The 9,891-nt window shown below is 38.8% G+C and overlaps 1 non-coding gene across 1 annotated transcript; it reads right to left on the bottom strand.

The window, feature by feature from the left end:
- Window positions 1-477: 477 nt before the first annotated feature.
- On the bottom strand, window positions 478-583 carry LOC117025404 (U6 spliceosomal RNA). Its single transcript, XR_004423607.1, has one exon. It is a non-coding gene; the product is annotated as a U6 spliceosomal RNA (small nuclear RNA).
- Between the last annotated feature and the right edge of the window lie 9,308 nt (window positions 584-9,891).

The raw sequence follows: 9,891 nt of genomic DNA, 5'->3' as shown, positions 1-9,891 counted from the left end.
TTTGACCCTTTTTACCCTCACCTACCACCCCCTTTCTCCTTTTACCCTCTGGCAACCTCTAAACTGTTGTCTGAGTCTATGAGTTTTTATTTCTTTGTTGGTCTTGATCATTTGTTGCTTTCAGTTTTATATCCCACATATGAGTGAAGTCATATGTTTCTTGACATTTTCTGTCTGACTCATTTCACTTAGCATGATAATCTCAAGATCCATCCATGTTGTTGCAATAGCAGTATTTAATCTTTTCTTATGGCTGAATAATGTTCCATTGTGTATATATACTACATCTTCTTTATCCAATTACCTATTGAAGGACACTTTGGTTGTTTCCATGTCTTGGCCACCATGAATAATGCTGCAATAAATAAAGAGGTACATATATCTTTTTTTTTAATTAAAGTTTATTGGGGTGACAATTGTTAGTAAAGTTACATAGATTTCAGGTGTACAATTCTGTATTACATCACCTATAAATCAAAAAATATGGAATGCTTCACAAATTTGCGTGTCATCCTTGCACAGGGGCCATGCTAATCTTTTTGTATCATTCCAATTTTAGTATATGTGCTGCCGAAGCGAGCACGAGAGGTACATATATCTTTATGGATCAATGTTTTCAGATTTTTTTGGGTAGATACCCAGAAGAAGGATTATGGGATCATATGGTAATTCTGATAATTCTATTCTTAATTTTTTGAGGAATCTCCATATTGCTTTCCATAGTGGCTGCACCAATTTACATTCCCACCAGCAGTGTAAGAGGGTTCCTTTTTCTCCACAGCTCCGCCAACACTTGTTACTTGTCTTGTTGATGATAGCCATTCTAACAGGTGTGAGGTGATATTTCATTGTGGTTTTGGTTTGCATTTCCTTGATAGCCAGTGAAGTTGAGCCCTTTTTCATATATCTGCTGGCTGTTTGTATGTTTTCTTGGGGAAAATGTCTGTTTGGGTTTTCTGCCCATTTTTTAATTGGATTGTTTGTTGTTGTTGTTGTTGTTGAGCTGTATGAAATTTTTATATATTTTGGATATTAGCCCCTTATCAGAGGTATTGTTTGCAAATATCTTCTCCCATACAGTTCTTGCATTTTTGTTTCGTTAATGGTTTCTTTTGCTGTACAGAAGCTTTTTAGTTTGATATAGTTCCATTTATTTATTTTTGCTTTTACTTCCCTGCCTTTGAGGTAAATTCATAAAATCCTCTCTGAACCCATGGTCCATAAGTTTAGTACCTATGCGTTTTTCTATGCATTTTATTGTTTCAGGTCGTATGTTTAGGTTTTGACCCATTTTGAGTTAATTCTGGTATGCGATGACAGCAGTTTAGTTTCATTCTTTTGCACATGGCTTTCCAGTTTTCCCAGCACCATTTATTGAAGAGGCTTTCTTTTTACCATCGTATATTTTTGGCTCATTTGTTGAAAATTATCTGCCATATATATGTGGGTTTATATTTTGGGTTCTCAATTCTATTCCATTGGTCTGTGTGTCTGTTTTTCTGCCAGCACCATGCTGTTTTGATTATCGTCAGTTTATAATACAAATTGAAGTTAGGCAGTGTGACACCTTCAGCATTGTTCTTTTTTTGTAGGATTACTTTGGCTATTTGGGGTTTTCTGTGGTTCCATACAAATCTGATGATTATTTGTTCTGTTTCTTGAAAAAAATGCCTCTGGGATTTTGATGGGGTTGTGTTAAATCTATATATTGCTTTGGGCAATATGGCCATTTTCACTATGTTGATTCTTCCAATCCACGAACATGGAATATCTTTCCATTTCTTTGTGTGTACTTCAACTTCTTTTCATAGTTTTATAGTCTTATAGGTTTCAGTGTATAGGTCCTTCACATCCTTTGTTAAGTTTATTCTTAGGTATTTTATTGTTTTTGTTGCAATTGCAAAAGAAATTTTTTTTTAATTTATTTTTCTAAGATTTCATTGTTAATACATAGGAATGCAATGGATTTTTGTACATTGATTTTGTATCCTGCAACTTTACTATATTCGTTTATTGTTTCTAATAGCTTTTTGGTGGAGTCTTTAGGGTTTTCTATATAAAGAATCATGTCATCTGCAAAAAGTGACAATTTAACTTCTTCAATCCCTATTTGGATGTCTCTTATTTCTTTCTCTTGACTGATTGCTCTGTCTAGGACTTCCAATACTATGTTGAATATGTTTGTTGATTTGTTGATGATAGCCCTTCTGACAGGTGTGAGGTGATATCTCATTGTGATTTTGATTTACATTTCCCTGACGATTAGTGATGTTGAGCCTCTTTTCACATATCTATTCGCCATCTGTTTATTCTCTTTGCAGAAATGTCTATTCAGGTCCTCTACACATTTCCCCCGGCCTTATTCCACCCCCCCACCCCCCCAATCCAGTTCAAGTCGTTGTTTCTCAGTCTAGTTGTGGAGGACACAGCTCCCTGGCCCATGCTGGTATTATGAGCCAGCCCCATTCCCACCGAGGCAGTCGGTTGCTGGTTGTAGGTTAGCCACTCTCAGCAGTTCATGGCAGCTCTCGCTGGCTGTTGGCCACTCACAATGGCTGCTGGCCACTCACACTGGCCACCGGCCACTCATGGCAGCACACGGTAGCCCACTCACACTGGCTGTCAGCCAGAGTGGCCACTGGCTGCTCATAGCGGCACATGGTAGCCCATGGCAGCACACAGCAGCCCACTGCAAATCACGACAACCTCCAGCTTCTCATGGCAGCCCAGCTGCAGAGAGAGCTGTAGTTCATAATGTTAGCTGTAGAGGGTGCAGCTCACTGGCCCATGTGGGAATCGAACCACGACCTCAGCCATAGGAGCACAGCGCTCCAACCACCTAAGTCACCGGGCTGGCCCCATCTGCCCATTTTTCAATTGGATCATTTGTTGTTCTTTTGGTATTAAGTTATATAAGTTCTTTATATATTTTGGATATATAAAGGGTGGATACATCCACCCTCCACCCTTATTGGATGTATCTGTATCATTGGTGAATATTTTCTCCCATTCAGTAGGTTATCTTTTCTTTTTGTTGAAGGTTTCCTCTGATGTGCAAAAACTTTTTAGTTCGGTATAGTCCTATTTGTTTATTTATTTATTTTTGTTTTCCTTGCTGGGGATATATATATATATATATATATATATATATATATATATATGTATATGTGTGTGTGTGTATAAATATATATATATTTATATATATACACACATATACACATATATATATATATATATATACTTGAGAGATGTATGTGTGTATATATATATATATATATATATATATATATATATATAGAGAGAGAGAGAGAGAGAGAGAGAGAGAGAGAGAGATTAAAGAGTTTACTTCCTATGTTCTAGGAGCTTTATGGTTTTGAGTCTTATATTTAAGTCTTTAATTCATTTTGAGTTTATTCTTATATATGGTGTAAGAAAGTGATTCAGTTTCATTCTTTTGCATGTATCTGTTTAGTTTTCCCAACACCATTTATTAAAGAGAATTTCTTTACACCATTGTATATTTTTACTTCTTTGTCATAGATTAATTGATCATGTTGGCATGTAGGCAAGTTTCTGTTGAGGAATCAGCTGACAGTCTTATGGGAGCTCCCTTGTAGGAAAGTAACTGCTTTTCTCTTGCTACTTTTAAGATTCTCTCTTTGGCATTTTTATATGGTGTGTATTGGTGTGAGCTTCTTTGGGTTCATCTTGTTTGGGACTCTCCATACTTCCTGGACTTGTATGTCTATTTCCTTCCCTAGGTTAAGGATGTTTTGTGTCATTGTTTCGTCAAATAGATTTTCATTTTCTTGTTCCCTTTTATTTCTGGTATCCCCTATGCTGCAAATGTTGGTACACTTGATGTTGTCCCAGAGACCCCTTAAATTACCCTTAATTTAGGGGATTCTTTTTCTTTTTTGCTGTCCTGATTGGGTGTTTTCTGTTATCCCGTCTTTCAGATTGCAGATTCAGTCCTCTATGCTATCTAATCTGCTTTTGATTCCCACTAATGTATTTTTCATTTCATTTATTGTATTCTTCATTTCTGACTGGTTCTTTTTTATGGTTTCTATCTCTTTGTTGAAGTTCTCACTGAATTCATCTATTCTTCCCCTAGGTTTATTGAGTATTTTTATAAGCAGCATTTTGAACCCCATGTATGGTAGATTGCTTGTCTCCATTTCATTTAATTCTTTTTCTGGAGTTTTGTCCTGTTCTTTCATTTGGAACATGTTTCTTTGTCTCCTTATTTTTGCTGATTCCTTGTGTTTGTTTCTGTGTATTAGATGGATCTGCTACATCTCCTAGTCGTGGCAGAGTAGCCTTATGTAGTAGGTGTCATGTGGAACTCAGTGATGTAATCTTCTCATTCTCCTGATCCAGGTGCTCCAGGGGTATCCCTTGTGTGTCCTCCTACTGCAGTTGACCCTTGATTGCTGTTGGCACGTCAGTAGTTGGGATTGACCCTCAGGTTTACTGGCTTTGAGGGGTGGCCATAACTACAGCAGACAGGCTGTTATGTGGGGCTGATCTCACACAGCAGGTGTCACTTTAGCTGGGCTCTGGTGCTAGCTGAATGTACCCTTCACGTGTGTCATTTGTGGAGCTTGTTAGGTGCTCTCGTGTGGTGTGAAGCTGGCCACCAGGGGTGTTATTTCTGGAGGCTCTTGAGAGGTTATCCAGTGCAGGCAAAGTCAGCTGTCATTTGTGTCAAGCTTGGGACCACCTTGTGGGAGCTACAGAGTGACCTGTGATTGGTTGCCTTTTGTGCAGGGCTTGAAAGCACTTGGGAGAGATTATACTATGAACCAATGCTGGCTGCCACTAGTGCTGGGCTTGGGACCCTTTGGTGAGCACCACAATGTAAACTGAGGTCAGTCACCTTTTATCCTGGGTTTGTGGCCACTTAGTTGAAGTTACATTCCAGGCCAAGACTGGCTTCTGCTTATTCCAGTCTTGGGACCACCTGATGTGTGTTGCCATGCAAGTTGAGCCCAGATGCAGCTTGTGCCAGGCTTGGGGCCACTTAGCAAGAGGTACAGGGCAATCACCAAGGCCAGCCAGTGCTTGTTTGGGTTTTGTGGACCTTTGAGAGCTTGTATGAAAATGCACACCATAAGCTGAGGCAGGCCACTTGTGTGGAAAAGCCATTGGAAGTGGCTGAGGCCTAGCTTGCAAGTTGGGTGGGGCAAGGTCCAGGGAATCACCAGCGTGGTAAGAATGGTGTTATCAATAGCTTGGTTAATGGAGATCTCAGATTTGAAGCCCACCTGAGCCTGCTGGCTGGGTAGGAGTAGTACTCAACGAAGGAGCTACGGTGCCTGCCAGTGTTTCCATCCCTGGAGAGAGCCACCCTGATCCCTGCCCCTCCAGCTTTTGCCTTGATGCCAGTCAATTGAGTTCCTCCTGCATGTCCCTGGCACTCTTCAAGTTGCTGCCCCTACATTGGAGCCCAGAGTAAGTGAGTCTGTGAGTGTGTGAGTCTGTGCATGGCCCTTCAAGAAGAACATCTGGGATTCCAGCAGCCCTCTGTATCACTCAGATGCATTTCCAGCTGGTTTCCATAGCCAAATGGGGACCCCCTCTTCCTGGCACTGGTGCCCCAAGCTAGGGAGCTAGATGTGGAGCTGGGACCCCTTGCTCCTCAAGGAGAACCTCCACAGCTGAGGTCTCCTTCCTGGTTCTCAATCGCCACATCATGGGTGTGGGACTTTGAGGCAAGATTTTAAGTGGAGAGTGATAGGAAGTGGGTTGAAGAAATAGTCAGGACCCAGATCACATAGATCTTTGAAGTCTTATGGTGTTTGAGTTCTGCTTTAGTGGAAATTGGAAGCCATTGGAGCATTTGAAATAGAGATGTGCTGTGACCCAAATTAAGTTGGAAAATGTAATGATGACTACTGGAGAGACTGCAAGCTGGTGGCAAGCTACTGAAGTAGTCTGGGCAAGAGATTATGGTGGCTTGAATAACAAATGGTTGTCACATAAAGGGGGAGAAAGTAAATGATCCAGACATGTTTTAGAGCCAGATTCCAGAGGACTTATGATTGGTGAATGTTGATACCCTTTACTGAAATGAGGAACACTGTGGAAGTAACAGGGTGGGGGCGGTAGGGTTTGGGAATCAAGAGTTTTATTTTGAGCATGTACTTTGGAGAGCACTCTTAGACATCTGAGTGGAGATGCCAAGGAAGCAAGCATGTACAGAAATCTGGAGTTTACAAGATAGGTTGAGGTAGAGGTATATCTGTATCAGTCATTGGCATAAATCTGGATGAGATGAGATCCTTTTAAAGTTTTCTCTTTACTAAATATCTTTTGTTTTATCACTCTATGTTGAGCTCTATTCATTTGTACTAGGATTCTCTTAAAATCCCCTTTTACCCATGCAGCTTTTCCAGGTTAAATGGGAAGAAAGTGCAAGTGGCAACTCCCACTGAAGTCTTGATGACAATATAGTCACTAGTCATCCCTTAAATACCAAAACAACAAAGTCTAAATACAGGGTAATTAGTAATTACCCACATATCATGTCTTAAGATGCTTTAATTGGGTATTTATATCCCTCTCTGGGCATATATTTAGTGATATCTGTTGTAGTATGTATGGGCAGAGAACTGTTTAATTTGCTTCATGGAGAATAGTGCAGTCTCATGTGTATGAGGAAGTGTAACAAATATTATTTAATGGAGACAATGATAAATGATTCTAAATAAATAGTTTACATTTTTAAAAGGACCTTCAAAATGTTTCCTTTATCAAATGTGAAATCCAATTTGTTTTCATTATGCTTTTACTTTGAGTTGTTGATAGTTTCTATTAAAATTTTGTAAAATAAAAAGTCTTTTTCATTCCCACGTTTAGAGGAACAGAATTGTTTTCAGGTTACAGTAGTTCCCCTTATCCATGGTTTTTGCTTCCACGGTTTCAGTTACCCACGGTCAACCATGGTCCAAAAATATTAAATGGAAAATTCCAGAAATAAACAATTCGTAAGTTTTGAAGTGCACACCATTCTGAGTAGCATGATGTCCTGTTCCCTCCAAACCAGGATGTGACTCATCCCTCTGTATAGCATATCCACACTGCATATACTGCCCACCCTCCCTTTTGTCACTTAGTAGCTGTTTCACTGATCAGATCGACTGTCCTGGTATCACAGTGCTTGTGTTCCAATAACCTGTATTTTATTTAATGATGGCTCCAAAGTGCAAGAGAAGTGATTCTGGCAATTTGGAGATGCCAAAGAGAAGCCGTAAAGTGGTTCCTTTAAGTGAAAAGGTGAAAGTTCTCGACTTAATAAAGAAAGAAAAAAAAATGTATGCTGAGGTTACTAAGATCTACAGTAAGAATGAATCTTTTATCCATGAAATTGTGAAGAAGGAAAAAGAAATGTGTACTAGTTTTGCTATCGCTCCTCAAACTGAGAAAGTTAAAAGCCACAGTGCGTGATAAGTGCTTAGTTAAGATGAATATGGCGTTAAGTTGGTCAGTGAAAGACATGAACAGGGATGATGTTTCGATTGACAGCTACTTGTGCCGGAAAGCATTGAGCCTGTATGATGACTTTAGCAGGGGAGGCCCTGAAGTAAGTGACCACATTCACATAACTTTTGTTACAGTATATTGTGATAAGTGTTCTAGTTTATTATTAGTTATTGTTGTTAATCTCTAATTTATAAATCAAACTTTATCATAGGTGTGTATGTATAGGAAAAAACATAGTACATATAGGGTTCAGAACTATCTGTGGTTTCAGACATCTATGGGGGGTGAGGGGGTCCCCTGAGGATAAGGGGGGACTACTGCACCTTCTGAAATAGTCACTAATCTACTTTATCAAGTAACAACTTATTCCAAATCAGCAGGAAAAAAAGTTACTGTAACACCCGTGTATTTTTATGCAGTTGAGTAAACTGATAGGTTTCTTTTTTCACATTTTAAATGTATTAGATATCAATCAGTTCTCCTTGTTCTACTGCCCTGCCCCATCCTTGCTGTACATTTCTAATTAATATCATATGGATTGTAATTTTGTAATTGAAAAATTCAGCGTACACAAAGCACACACCATTTTTAAGCGGTCTCCCTGCCGACCTACTTATTTGCAAGGCTAATCTAATATGGTATCCATGAAGAATAATCAGGCAGTAAAGAATTTAGTACAAATTTCAGCTGAGGTTGTTGATATAGTAAGCATTAGCTAAAGCAAATATAAACAAATAAAAGACTTCATTTGCAGGAGCATGCATTTCAACCATGGCAGATGATAATACCACACAAGAGATGGTGCTGGCGGAAGTAAAATGCAATGAAGCCAAACCATTTGGTGAAACAAATCATTTGACTTACAAATAAACAGTCTGGTCTAGAGACTTCCAAAGAGTTCCAGGATCTTAGAAACTTTATGGGACATACAGTATGTAAAACTATCATATTTATTATACATTTGACTTGGCAGCTATCATAACAACACTGGAAGTGTTCCAAGCTAGCAGTGGAAGAACTCAATGTCAGGGTAGATATTCTGAAAAAGATTTGGAGATATATGGACTGAAAGCAGCAGAATATTTGGGTTAGGAGCCTGCAGTTGGAGAGCTGCTTTTAAATCATGTTATTTTCACTTAAAAAGAGTTGCTCTGTACCTTTCAGAACCTCACTGACTGTGTCACATACAAGATACGAACTAGTACTTACTTCACAGGGCTGTGAGACGGTTAAATTAGATATTGCAGTGAGTTGCTTATCATAGTGCTGCACAAGTAGTAAATACTTATAAATGATATTATTATTACCATCATTAATTGTACTGACTGGACAATATAAGGGGCAAGACTTTGAAAGTAACCCTTAAATCTGTTGAGCTGTGAGAAAATATTAAAAACTCAAGGCAAGAGGCATTTTTTTCTTATATATTGTTGAAATGTTTCTGTTTGATTGTTTATTGCAGATTGCCTACTTGAAGGTTTTCTTCACTGCCACCAAAATTATGTAATTGTTCAATTAATATGTATCTATCTACTCTACTTATTGGGAAAGATCGAGCATTTACTCCATGCCTAGCCTGAGATAGTGCTAATCCAAAAAAGGAACAAAGTTTCTATCATTTAGGAGCTCAGAGGCATGGAAATAAATTATTTCAGTCATACGATAAATGCTCTAAGTACAAAGTGTTCAGGGAACAGAAAGGCAAGTGCTTAATTCTGCAAAGAGAACCTTCCAAGGAAAGTGATGTTTAAGCTGAATGTTGAGGTTTGCCAGGTAGACAAGAAGAAAAACCCATTTCTGGTAGAGAAAAATATCTGGTAGAGAAAAATATCACATACAAAGGGGAAAATAAAGAAAAGGTATTGGTGTCTTCAAAAAGCTGCAATCTGTTTGATCTAGGTGGAGTCAGGTGGGAAAGGAGGAAGGTAAACCTGGAAAGTGAAGCAAGGGCAGATCTCTGCTATGCTATACTAAGGAGTTTCAACTCTGCCCTGTCGGCAAAGCAAGCCAATGAAAGACTTGAGTAGAGGACAGACACAATCAGTACTGAGTTTTGGAAAGAGTGCCCAGGCCACTGGATAAAGCCTACACTAGAGAGAAAGAGTTAAAGGAAACAAGTTAACTAACAAGAGAGTCCAGGTAAGAGTTGATGAGATTCTATCTTAAGGCCGTGGTGGGAATTGAGAGTACGTGGTAACTGAGATAAATTTAGAGGTGAAATGGATAGAACTTAGTCATTCTTTAGATGTGGTATTTGAAGGAAAAAGGAGTCAAAAATAGTTGCCATTATTGGGTACGTGTGCAACAGGTTGTGGGAAAAATAATCTCTAATGAGATTAAAATAATTTCTAATGAAATTATTCTTTTTAACTTAGATTTTTGTGCTTTATAGTGCACGTAATA

Source organism: Rhinolophus ferrumequinum, chromosome 7 (genome assembly GCF_004115265.2).
Source record: "Rhinolophus ferrumequinum isolate MPI-CBG mRhiFer1 chromosome 7, mRhiFer1_v1.p, whole genome shotgun sequence".
Lineage (NCBI taxonomy): Eukaryota > Metazoa > Chordata > Mammalia > Chiroptera > Rhinolophidae > Rhinolophus > Rhinolophus ferrumequinum.
The sequence above is the reverse complement of the archived record's forward strand: the minus strand, read 5'-3'. Positions and strand labels throughout refer to the sequence as shown.